The sequence below is a fragment of the Pituophis catenifer genome, unplaced genomic scaffold (genome assembly GCF_029215685.1).
Source record: "Pituophis catenifer annectens isolate HBS135680 unplaced genomic scaffold, rPitCat1.0.hap2 SCAF_1, whole genome shotgun sequence".
In the NCBI taxonomy this organism is placed as follows: Eukaryota; Metazoa; Chordata; class Lepidosauria; order Squamata; family Colubridae; genus Pituophis; species Pituophis catenifer.
Window position 1 is genome coordinate 284,876,856 of NW_027256881.1, and position 10,370 is coordinate 284,887,225.

A 10,370-nucleotide genomic window follows, 5' to 3' on the forward strand; every position below is an offset into this window, starting at 1 on the left:
AAACAAACCACACGGGGGGGGGAGGGGGGGAGAGGAAACTACTATTTCACCACTTCTTTCTCAAACATTGTAGCTGGTTAGTTAAAGAAATGTAATTCAGCTCTCTCCCCTATCACAAAATAAGACGATCCTAATTAACGCCTATGTTTACCTATTTGTAGCATAGATGCTGGCAAATCCATTAGTATTTTTCCCATGCTGCCTTTGGAGTAATACCCATCCAGAAATCTCCAGTACATACATTTTTTTCAACAATTTCTGGGAAAATTGAGATAGCATCATAAAATATGTAGAATTATTTATAGCAATATAACATCCCTATCACTTGTATACTCCTTATAGGGGCTCCTAAATGCTATGTTCATGTCATTTGAAATATCTGCTGGGTGCTTATACTATATTTTGCTCTTAGAGAGCAAAGCGTAGTTTGGAATGCCATTGACTGAAAAGAAAAAACTAGTGAGGAAATTCTTTGATTTTTCCCCTTCTCCTAGTATCATAGGTCTGAGTTTCTTCAGTGATTGTTTTAACCTAAAGAAATATCATGAAAGATTGTTAATATATTGCCTGAGTTGTATCTAATGTGGGATGAACCAATAGATCATGGCCTTTGGGGGAAATTGATTATCTTTGCCAAATAATATATTAATTCCTATGTCTGTTATTTATTTAAAATGTTTGTTGGTTTTATGTATAAGAATATATGTGGCATATGACACAAATATTTGAAAAGTTGAGGGAGTGACATGGTAAAATCTACTGATGCTGTTCCATGTGACTTATAAAATGCAAATTTAGGTGTGGTTTAATAATATAAAAGTAAGAATGCTAACTAAATTACCGTATATTACTATTCAGGAAATTAGAGTTATTATCCATTATAACACATAATGGAAAATATTCAGTTGAAGTGCAAACCTATTAATGTTCAGATACTTTATTAATGTTTGTTTACTAGTTGACAGGGTAAAGGATGGGGGCTGGTGTACTATCCTTTCTTGGAATAGCACAGAGCACTCATCTGCAGCATGTCCAGAAACTGAGAGGTCCTCCTTCTAGTTCTTAAATGTTTTTTGAAAGAAATAACATTACTGCCAGAAAGAACAATTAAACACTGTTAAGCACAACACAAAAAAGAAGAATTTGCTTCAATTGCAGGGCTTAAAAAATACATACCAATACATTCCCCACAGGATTGCAGAGAAAGTACATTCTCTGCAATTCTGGGAATCATATGTTTATTCCAGTGTACAGCATGGAAAGAAAATTATATTGAAAAAAATATTAAAAAGAGAGGGACCACGTATATGTGAAGAGATTCTATAGGCTAATAAGCTGTGCCAGAGATGTATGTAACATAGATAACATTAGTGAAGATGAGATGGAATTATGTAATCAGTGGGTTTCCAATTGTTGTAGACCAAACAATTTTCCAGAATACAATATAACTGTTTTCTATGTGTACTTTGATTTTTGGCAATTATTTTTCAAACCATCATTTCATAATAACAATAGCTATATTATTACAGTGAGATTTAATACACTCTGCCATGTTGGACATTTCTGTACGATGAGATCAAATACAACTTGCAGGAATTTGATCCCTTCTCATAAAGATGGATATTCCATTACTCTTATATTGCTTTTTTTAATTTTACAAAATAATGTGGAACAAAAAGCAATATTTTAGTCCAAAATAATGGGTTTTCCCTGTTTCTTCAATTTGTAACCAAAAACATCTAGAACCTTATCTTATAAGTACTGTATGCTTCCAAACCAACAATGTAAAGCCCAAGTTTCATTTAGATTACAAAGAAATGTGATGCTGCTAAGATTATAAAATCTTATAAAATTTTGCAGAGGGAGTAAGTGCTGAGAATATACTGCTAGCTTCTAAACGAGTGGATTTCCTTACATATCTTCAGTAATAACCTATATATTGTTTAATGGAGCTCCCAAAATTAAATTTGAAGAAGTGTAATATTTAAATATTTTTACAAGACATATGAATCCTTAATGTAATAATTCATATTTTAAAAACACATATTTACTGGCACTGTTAATATTTTACTCTGGTAATGTAAGACCAAACTCCCCCAGCTTCATTTCCCATGCAGTCTTCTATATAGCCAGTTATTGTTGATTTCCTCATTTTGTTGGGTGGAGGAAAAATTCCTTCTGGAACATACAGTATCATGTTTTTATACCTTGGTTTGTTTTATATTCTAACGAGGTGCAGAGTATATTCAGTTTGAAGTCTTACAAAATTAAATGTGTGGCATGTTCCAAGGGCAAAGAAATTTGCCCTTGCTGAGAAGAAAGAAAAATACCTATACTTTATTGCTTTTTCATGCAGATCATTTCAGTATTAGGTTCAAAATGTGCAGAAGCAAGTTTGATGCAGAAATTTTATTCTGATTGAAGCATTCAGCTGTTCATCTAAAGCAATGTTTCTCCACCTAGGAAGTTGTAAGAGGTATTTTCAGAATTCCCCAGCCAACATGCTGGCTGGGGAATTCCGGGAGTTAAAATCTACACTTCTTAAAAGTCACTGAGGTTAAGAAACATTGATCTGAAGAATCTCTTGCGAGATCTGTGGCCTTGTTTGCAGAGAAGAAGCAGTCCATGCCAATGTCAATTAGCTTTATTAATATTTACTTTCAGAAATCTGCATTTATTTAGCATTTTTATTCTATGTTAGAATTGAGTTTTAAGATGTAACTTTGTCACCTTCATAATTTCCAAAGCTTATTTTTCTGTTTTGACGTAGGAGAACTTATATCTCATTGTGTAACGATGTTTTATATCATTTTATATAACTGACTGGTTTGTGATTGCAGTTAATTAACCGTTCCTTCTGTTTTAAAGATTGTAGCCAAAGTGAACATGCAGATACCTAACATTTGACTTTTGTAAGAAGTTGACCAGTCTACTGGTACATGTTTGTGCACTGAATATTATTGGAGTGGCAAGTTGTGTAAAGGTTTTATGTCAACTAATCAAAGTTTCAGCTGCCTATTTTAATACCATTTTAGAACCAGGCTCATTATCAAAATTAATATGACATTGTAATAATCAGTCATGGCCTGAGACAAAGCGCCTGTGAAAACCTCATGTAGCAGGCAAACATTTAGAGAAAAATAATGGTGCTGTGGTTTGTCAGAGTCTTACAACCTGGTTTGATAAAGACTCCAACCTCAATCCTCAGAAACCATCCTTGGTTATATATATTCTTGGTTATCTTTGCCTTTAAGCCAAAAGACTCCAGAACTAGCAGGCTGCAGACTACAACTAAAGAATTCCTGATTTCACCTTAAACATTTTCATATAGATTTTCTTTGTTCTGCAGTCTCCAAGTTACATTTGTCTTTATTAAGGCAGTCAAACATTCCCAGGTTAGTTCTTTGGGAATCATGACAGTGGATGAACTGTGGCTGCTTTTCTAATTCATGGAAATATAGTTTACATTTTAAGTATAAAAATGTGAGAATTTAGCTAATGATCAAAAGTGTTGCCTTTGAGTACTTTTTAGAAAAGACTAAAAAGCATTTATAAAAAAAATGAAAAAAAAAACTATACTAGAAAACTGCAGTGCTATATCTTACTACCCATGTATAGACTCATTCAGACTTCCCACTGAGTTAATATGTATGGGTTTGCACTGCATTGAAGTATACTTTGCTGATTTTGCCACATTTTAACATTCCATATGAATTCTTCTGAATTAGGATCTTGAATGATTCCATATTTGTTGACCTTATTAATTTACAAATGTGTGAAAGCATTTGTGTTATATGATACTCTTGGACTGCCTTACAAATATTTTAACATTGCATACAACCAAACTAATGTAGGATGGATTCTAAAGTAACTGTCACAAAAGCAAAGGCAATGAGATTAGGAAATTAAAAGTATCAATCCTTGATGCTGGATTGGCAAACTATCTTCTTTATAAGTGTCAAATTCTAGATATAGTCAACAATGAATGGATGATATTTTTGATTAAAAGAAGACATTTGGTATGACTAAATTCAACAGTAGTTGTGTAGGCAGAATATTGCCCACTGATTAATTCTGTATGTAGTTAAGACTCCAACAGCCTTTCCCCTAAGAATAATTGCATTGGAGAAGATACAGTCAGGTGGAATTAGTTTATAGTTTTGAAGGCTGGAAGAAAAGGCTTGATATATTGTTCAGGCTACAGTGTCTACATAATTTGCATTAATGCAAGGAAACTTTTTCTTACAATTGTATCTACTCCTTTGCTTTGAGAATAATGTTTTAGTGTTCCAAACTTCAAAAGATGCCTGTGTAATTAAGTATCTTGAATGAGATGCAATTACAGAGGAGAGTAACCTTTGTTCAAAGGTACTTGGGAAAGCATTGGTTCTTTTTCTTTAGAAGGTGTATTTTGAGCAGCCTTATGTCAGGAAAAAACATGAATGTGTGACTAATTTTGCTGATTAACTGTGAAATTAAGGGCGGGAATACTTTACAAATGCACTGCCTCCCCACTGCAGGCACTGAAAAATTAAGGTGAAAATGGTAATAGAAAAACACATACTGAATTACTGACATTGAGATACTTACTTTGAGTCTCTTTAAAGACAGCAAAAGAAGTCTCCATAAAAATTTCCTAATTGTACTTTTGTGCTTTAAAAAAAGTTAATACATGAATTGACTGTAAAGTAATTTAAATTTCAACACAATTTTATTTGAAATAAAGGTAAAAGCACTAAAAGTATGTGTGGTGTTTATTCTATATGCGATTGTAGCTTGGATCCCAAGACCCAATGTATGGGGTTCTATTCACAGGATATTTGCATTGGAAGAAGAAATATTATCCCAAAGGTGCTTTTTTCAAGAGGCAACTGGACTTCCTGGTTTTTCTTTGAAGACGTTTTGCTTCTCATCCAAGAAGCTTCTCATCAGAAGCTAAACGTCTTCAAAGAAAAACCAGGAAGTCCAGTTGACAACCATGACCTGGATGACTTTGTCTCCATAGACAAAGAAAGTTATTACTTTCATTGATTTTCCTTTGGACTTCCTAAAAAAACTCTTTTGAACAACACAATAATCTGTAACTTGATTAAGATATATAAACAACCAATATGATTTCAAAAAGATTCTCATTATTTATATCCATAATTAACAATACTGATGTATGTAGTGTGGCTGTAGCAAAGATACAGAATGTCTACTATAGCCCCTCCATTTATCTTGATCCTAGTATATGGAAATGGGAGATAAATTCTATCTCATACACTCAGTGGTGACATTTGCCTTTCTAATGCTGCTACATAACTATCCAACTATGAAGCTATGATTCAATCACAATTGGACAGTATAAAAAACTATAAACTATTAAAATTATACACCACAGCTTATTATTTTTGGCTTCCTCATGACTCTCAACAATTATACAATACTAAAACAGTCAAAGTTAAAACTTAAATTGCAATTAAAATAATGCAATGCAATCCTGATGCACAGTACACCCTAAGCTTTTAGAATAATCTGATTTTAATTAGCTTCCAAAAGACTATTATCAATGGAATCAAGCCATTGTTGTTCCAAAAATAACAAACCAATGCTGGGCTTTGCCTTTATTCCAAGGAATGTGGGCCAGTTCTTGAATGGGAATCCGTTGATGCTTCTCATGTTGTTTAGGAAATGGCATCGGATGATAAAACATTGAATTCAGGACAACAAAATAGCAAGATCGAACATGGAGATCAGCATATCCTGCTGCCTTAAAATCTTTCTCCATAACAGAACAATATCTCATCTTGATTAGTCAGAACTGCACTCTATAGAAACATGGCACAGAGTGGTATTTCTAGAGAGTTTTCAGAATAATGGATTTCTTTATGGCGAGCTGAGGAATATGGCACCCGAATCATAAATATTGCACTACCTTCTAGGGATATACTATAGACCACGGGTGTCAAATGCGTGGCATCACATTGCCGTCATGTGACTTTTGTGACTTTTTCCCATTCATGGAGCTGGGGTGGGCATAGCTTGCGCATGACGCATCCGGGCCGCAGGCCGCCAGTTTGACACCCCTGCTATTAAATCATAAGCTACTCAGTTGTTGATTATGCCAAACATCTTCCTTATAATTCAAGATGCAAAAATGTAAAGCTATTTTTGGAAGTTTACAGTATAGTGTAATAGCTTAATTTTTAAAACTCAGATTTCATTGTAAATCATGGTGTTTTTTTCATCTCGGAAATACAGCTTGAGCCAGTGAACCAGTCATGAGATTGGCATTGTTTCTATTCTAGTCACTGTTTTTTCCCTACCAACTTTTCCAATTTACTTTGGGTGGTAGTATTTCTAATAAACAAGAGCATTTAAAAAATTCCACCTGACCTGTTACAAGCCTTTATTTTCTTTTCATAGACTAGACCTGCATTTCTGCAAAAGCCTTTTGGAGCACAGGCTTTTAAAGAGATCCTAATGTATAATTCCTGCCTGATCATTCTTACCATTTAATTTTTATTTCTTTATTCTATGTTGGATGATGTAATGTACTTTTGCAAAAATGAGCACTGCTTTATTTCCTATAATAGAATATGTATTTTATGAGCTAAATTCCCATTTAGAATTTATACACTGATAACAAGAGTCCAGTTACAAACTTTTCAATAGTTAATCAAGTTTGTTTTCTAGAACATAGTGCTAAAAAATTCCTTTGTTCAGCTTTTATTCTTGCTTTGAAACCATCAGGGTTTTTGTTGTTGTTGTTCAGGCAAAAACAGTCCCTTTCCTCCCATTTCAGCCACTCTGGCAGGCTTATGTGTTGATAAAGTAATGATGCTTTCAGCATTTGCCTGAATACATTAATTGCAGGATCATTTTGCATCAATGTGTTTTAACCATTTCCCTGAACATACTCTGCTAAAGATCAATTTCTACAAAATATGTGAAAGATCCATTTGAAGAAAACGGGCAGAGTAAAATATTGTTCAGGAAAGAAATTCCAATCCCACTTTAGTATTTTTGAAGGATCTTTATTTAGACACTTGCTAACTAATCTGTCTCTGTGATATTCTACCTGAAGTAAAGACTAGTATTAGTATTCCATTTGACCTTTTAAAAAGAAATGTAATTTCACTTTATGATCATTGGCTGCCAAACTTTATCATATTATGATTTGCACACCAAAAATGCCTCTGACATGTTAAGATTCAAATTCCTAATTTTTCCACTGTGAAAAGGACACAGATGTTCTCTTCAGTGGTAGCTCCAGAGAGTTGACTCAAGACACTTCGTCATCGCAGAGGAACACCCATGGGAAGCATCAATGTCTCTGCAACTGCCTGAAAAAAAAGGACATTGGCAGGCAGGTTCCAGAGTTAGGCAGATACAATTGCTCAGAGGATTGTTATTGGACTGGCTCCAAAGAACAACAGAGTCCTTCTGTGGTTTTCTGCTAGTATGTTCAAGTCATTGCAACAGTCTACACCATGTTACTCCCACCAGTAATCTCTGAATAATGATAAAACTGGAATTGTAAACCAACTTTAGTGAGGTTAGATTTGTTAAGCTTTTTATTGACTTCTATTACTGGAAGAAAAAGATACAATTTTATCTGGTATTATTTCTATTACAATTTTATACTTAATTTTTTATTGTTTTAGTAAGGCTTCTTCTAAAACTGAAGGGGGAGGGATTAATGATATTTGTGCTTGGACTCTAAATAAAATTCTTACATTGGTAATTTATAAATTGCACATTTCCATTTGAGTAAGTCTCACTTGAAGCATTAGGACTTGTTCCAGAATCTAGGTAATTCCTCTGACAAAAGCTTTTACGGTTTTCTTCACTTACCTGTGAATATATGTAAGAAAGAGAGCAGTAAGAAGTCAGCAGAAACCTTGTCAAATTGTTTAGTGGGTTGCTTAGATTTAAACTTGGAACATCCCAAATGTTGACTTAGGACTGTCTGCATCATGAGTGCAAGCACACCAGGTATAAGTGTTTGTGTGTGCATGTGCATTTTAACTTTCAGACTAGAACAGTTCTCTAATAAGACAGATAATAAATAATCGTCTAACTCAGTGGTGAAATCCTCTGCGGATTGCCACCAGTTCGCTGCCCGTGCAAGTGCGGTGTGCGCCAAAAGCATGCTGCACATGCAGTGTGCACCAAAAGCATTCTGCATGCACGCAGGTGCAATGCACACCAAATGCGCGCTTTGCGCGGAAAAAGAAGGCTTAACAAGTAGAACAGTGGGGGGGGGGGAACAGCTGTGCCGCATGATTTAGATTCGCTAGAAAGCAGGATTTCCTGCTTTCTAGTAAATATAAATCACGTGGCACAACTGATCGCCAGAAATACTAGTTCGGACGAACCGGTAACTTTTTTTTACTACCAGTTTGCCCAAAACAGTGCGAACCGGTAGCATTTACTACTGTAAAATAATTCCTAACTCTTTTTCATCTCAACTTTGTAACTGGATTGGCTCATTATATACCATGGTTGAACCATAGTTTGAATAATCCATGATCCACTGGTTCTCACAGCACGCTAAACCAAAATAAAACAAACCAATGTGTGATGTATGGTATATGAATTAGGTCAATGTCTTAGATATACTCTTCCATAGTCCTTTTCTCTAGCCTATATAAGAATATACATCCTTAGCTTATGACCGCAATTGAGCCCAAATTCCAATTACTAAGCAAGACAGTTAAGTGAGTTTTGCCCTATTTCACATCCTTTCTCACCACAGTTACTAAGTGAATCACTCTAGTTAAGTTTGTAGCACAGTTGTTAAGTGAATCTGGCTTCCCCATTGTTTTGCTTGTCAGAAAGTTCGCAAAAGGTGATCACATGACCCCAGGACACTGCAAATGTATATATATGCCAGTTGCCATGCGGCCAAATTCTAATCATGTGACTGTGATGATACAATGGTTGTAAGTGTGAAAAACGGTGGCAAGTTACTTTTTTCAGTGCTGTAACTTTAAATGGTCACTACAAGAATGGTTTTAAGTCGAGGACTACCTGTAAACATTTGTGAAAAAGAAAAAAAAACTTTATTCAGGGACATTAAATCACATGTTTTAAAAGTGCGAAGTAATTGAGATTTGAATATTATCATACAACAACCTAAGAAAATAATACTTCATGCAGAATAATGAAATGCTTTAAAATTCAATAGTTTTAGGTTTTTTTACTACTTTGCACTCAACTTTAAAAGCTGCTGTTGTACAAAACTGTTAAATGTTTGGCTACCAAATAAGTAGATGTGCATATAGTCCTCAATTTATGACCACAATTCAGCCCAAAATTTATATTGTTAAGTGAGAAATTTGTTAAGTGAGTTTTGCCCCCCTCTCCTTGCCACATTTGTTAAGTGAATCACTGCAGTTGTTAAATTAGTAACATGGTTGTTAAGTGAATCTGGTTTCCCCTCTGACTTTGCTTGTCAGAAGGTTGCAAAAGGTGATCATGCAACTCTGTGAGACTGCAATTGTCATAAATGTGAGTCAGTTGTCAAGCATCCGAATGTAAATCACATGACCATGGGGATGCTGCAGTAGTCAAAAGTGTGAGAACTGGTCATAAGTCACTTTTTTCAGTGCTGTTGTAACTCTGAACAGTCACTAAGCAAACTGGTAAATTGAGGACTACCTGTAGTTTCTACTCACACTTCAACCAATGAATGTGCATGAACATCCTTCCACTATAGAATTCAATACTAATATTAGCTATTTATCTAAATTTATGTGTTGCCCAACTCCCACAGACCCAGTTAACCCATATTCTTTCCTCAATCCCTGCAATCACTTACAGAAGGCAAAAAGTGGATTAAATCGATTCTGTTCCTACTGTGTGAACTGAACAATCATTTACGCCTGGCTCTTTCTACTCATGGTTTCCCCCCCCTCCCCAAAACATGAAGACACGACTGGATTGTATGCAAGAAAATTCTGCATTATGTGATATGATATTTTGGGCAGGAAAAGGAATGCATACAATTAATTTCCTATCTTATTCTCTATCCAAGCTTACAGAATAGGACAAGGGATAAAGGAGAATAAAAAAGTATTGTCTACATTGCTATTTATTTGTAAATCAAATTTGCTGCCTCCCCACAGCTCATAGTGAAGCAGTTGCAGTTGATGGCATCAGACCAAGAAAGTTTTTTTTTTAAGGATATAGAGAAGGGGACACCAATTCAACAGCTTTGATCAGCCTCAGAGTTAATTGAGGATGGGGGGAGGAAACGAGCCCAGCTGAAATTTCCTTTGACAGAGGACTTCCTATGTCTGAGTTCCCGCTGCTGGTAAAGGCACCGAAATAAGTAAAGACGCTGATTTCAGAAATGTAAGTCAAGGAAAGTCAACCGTTCG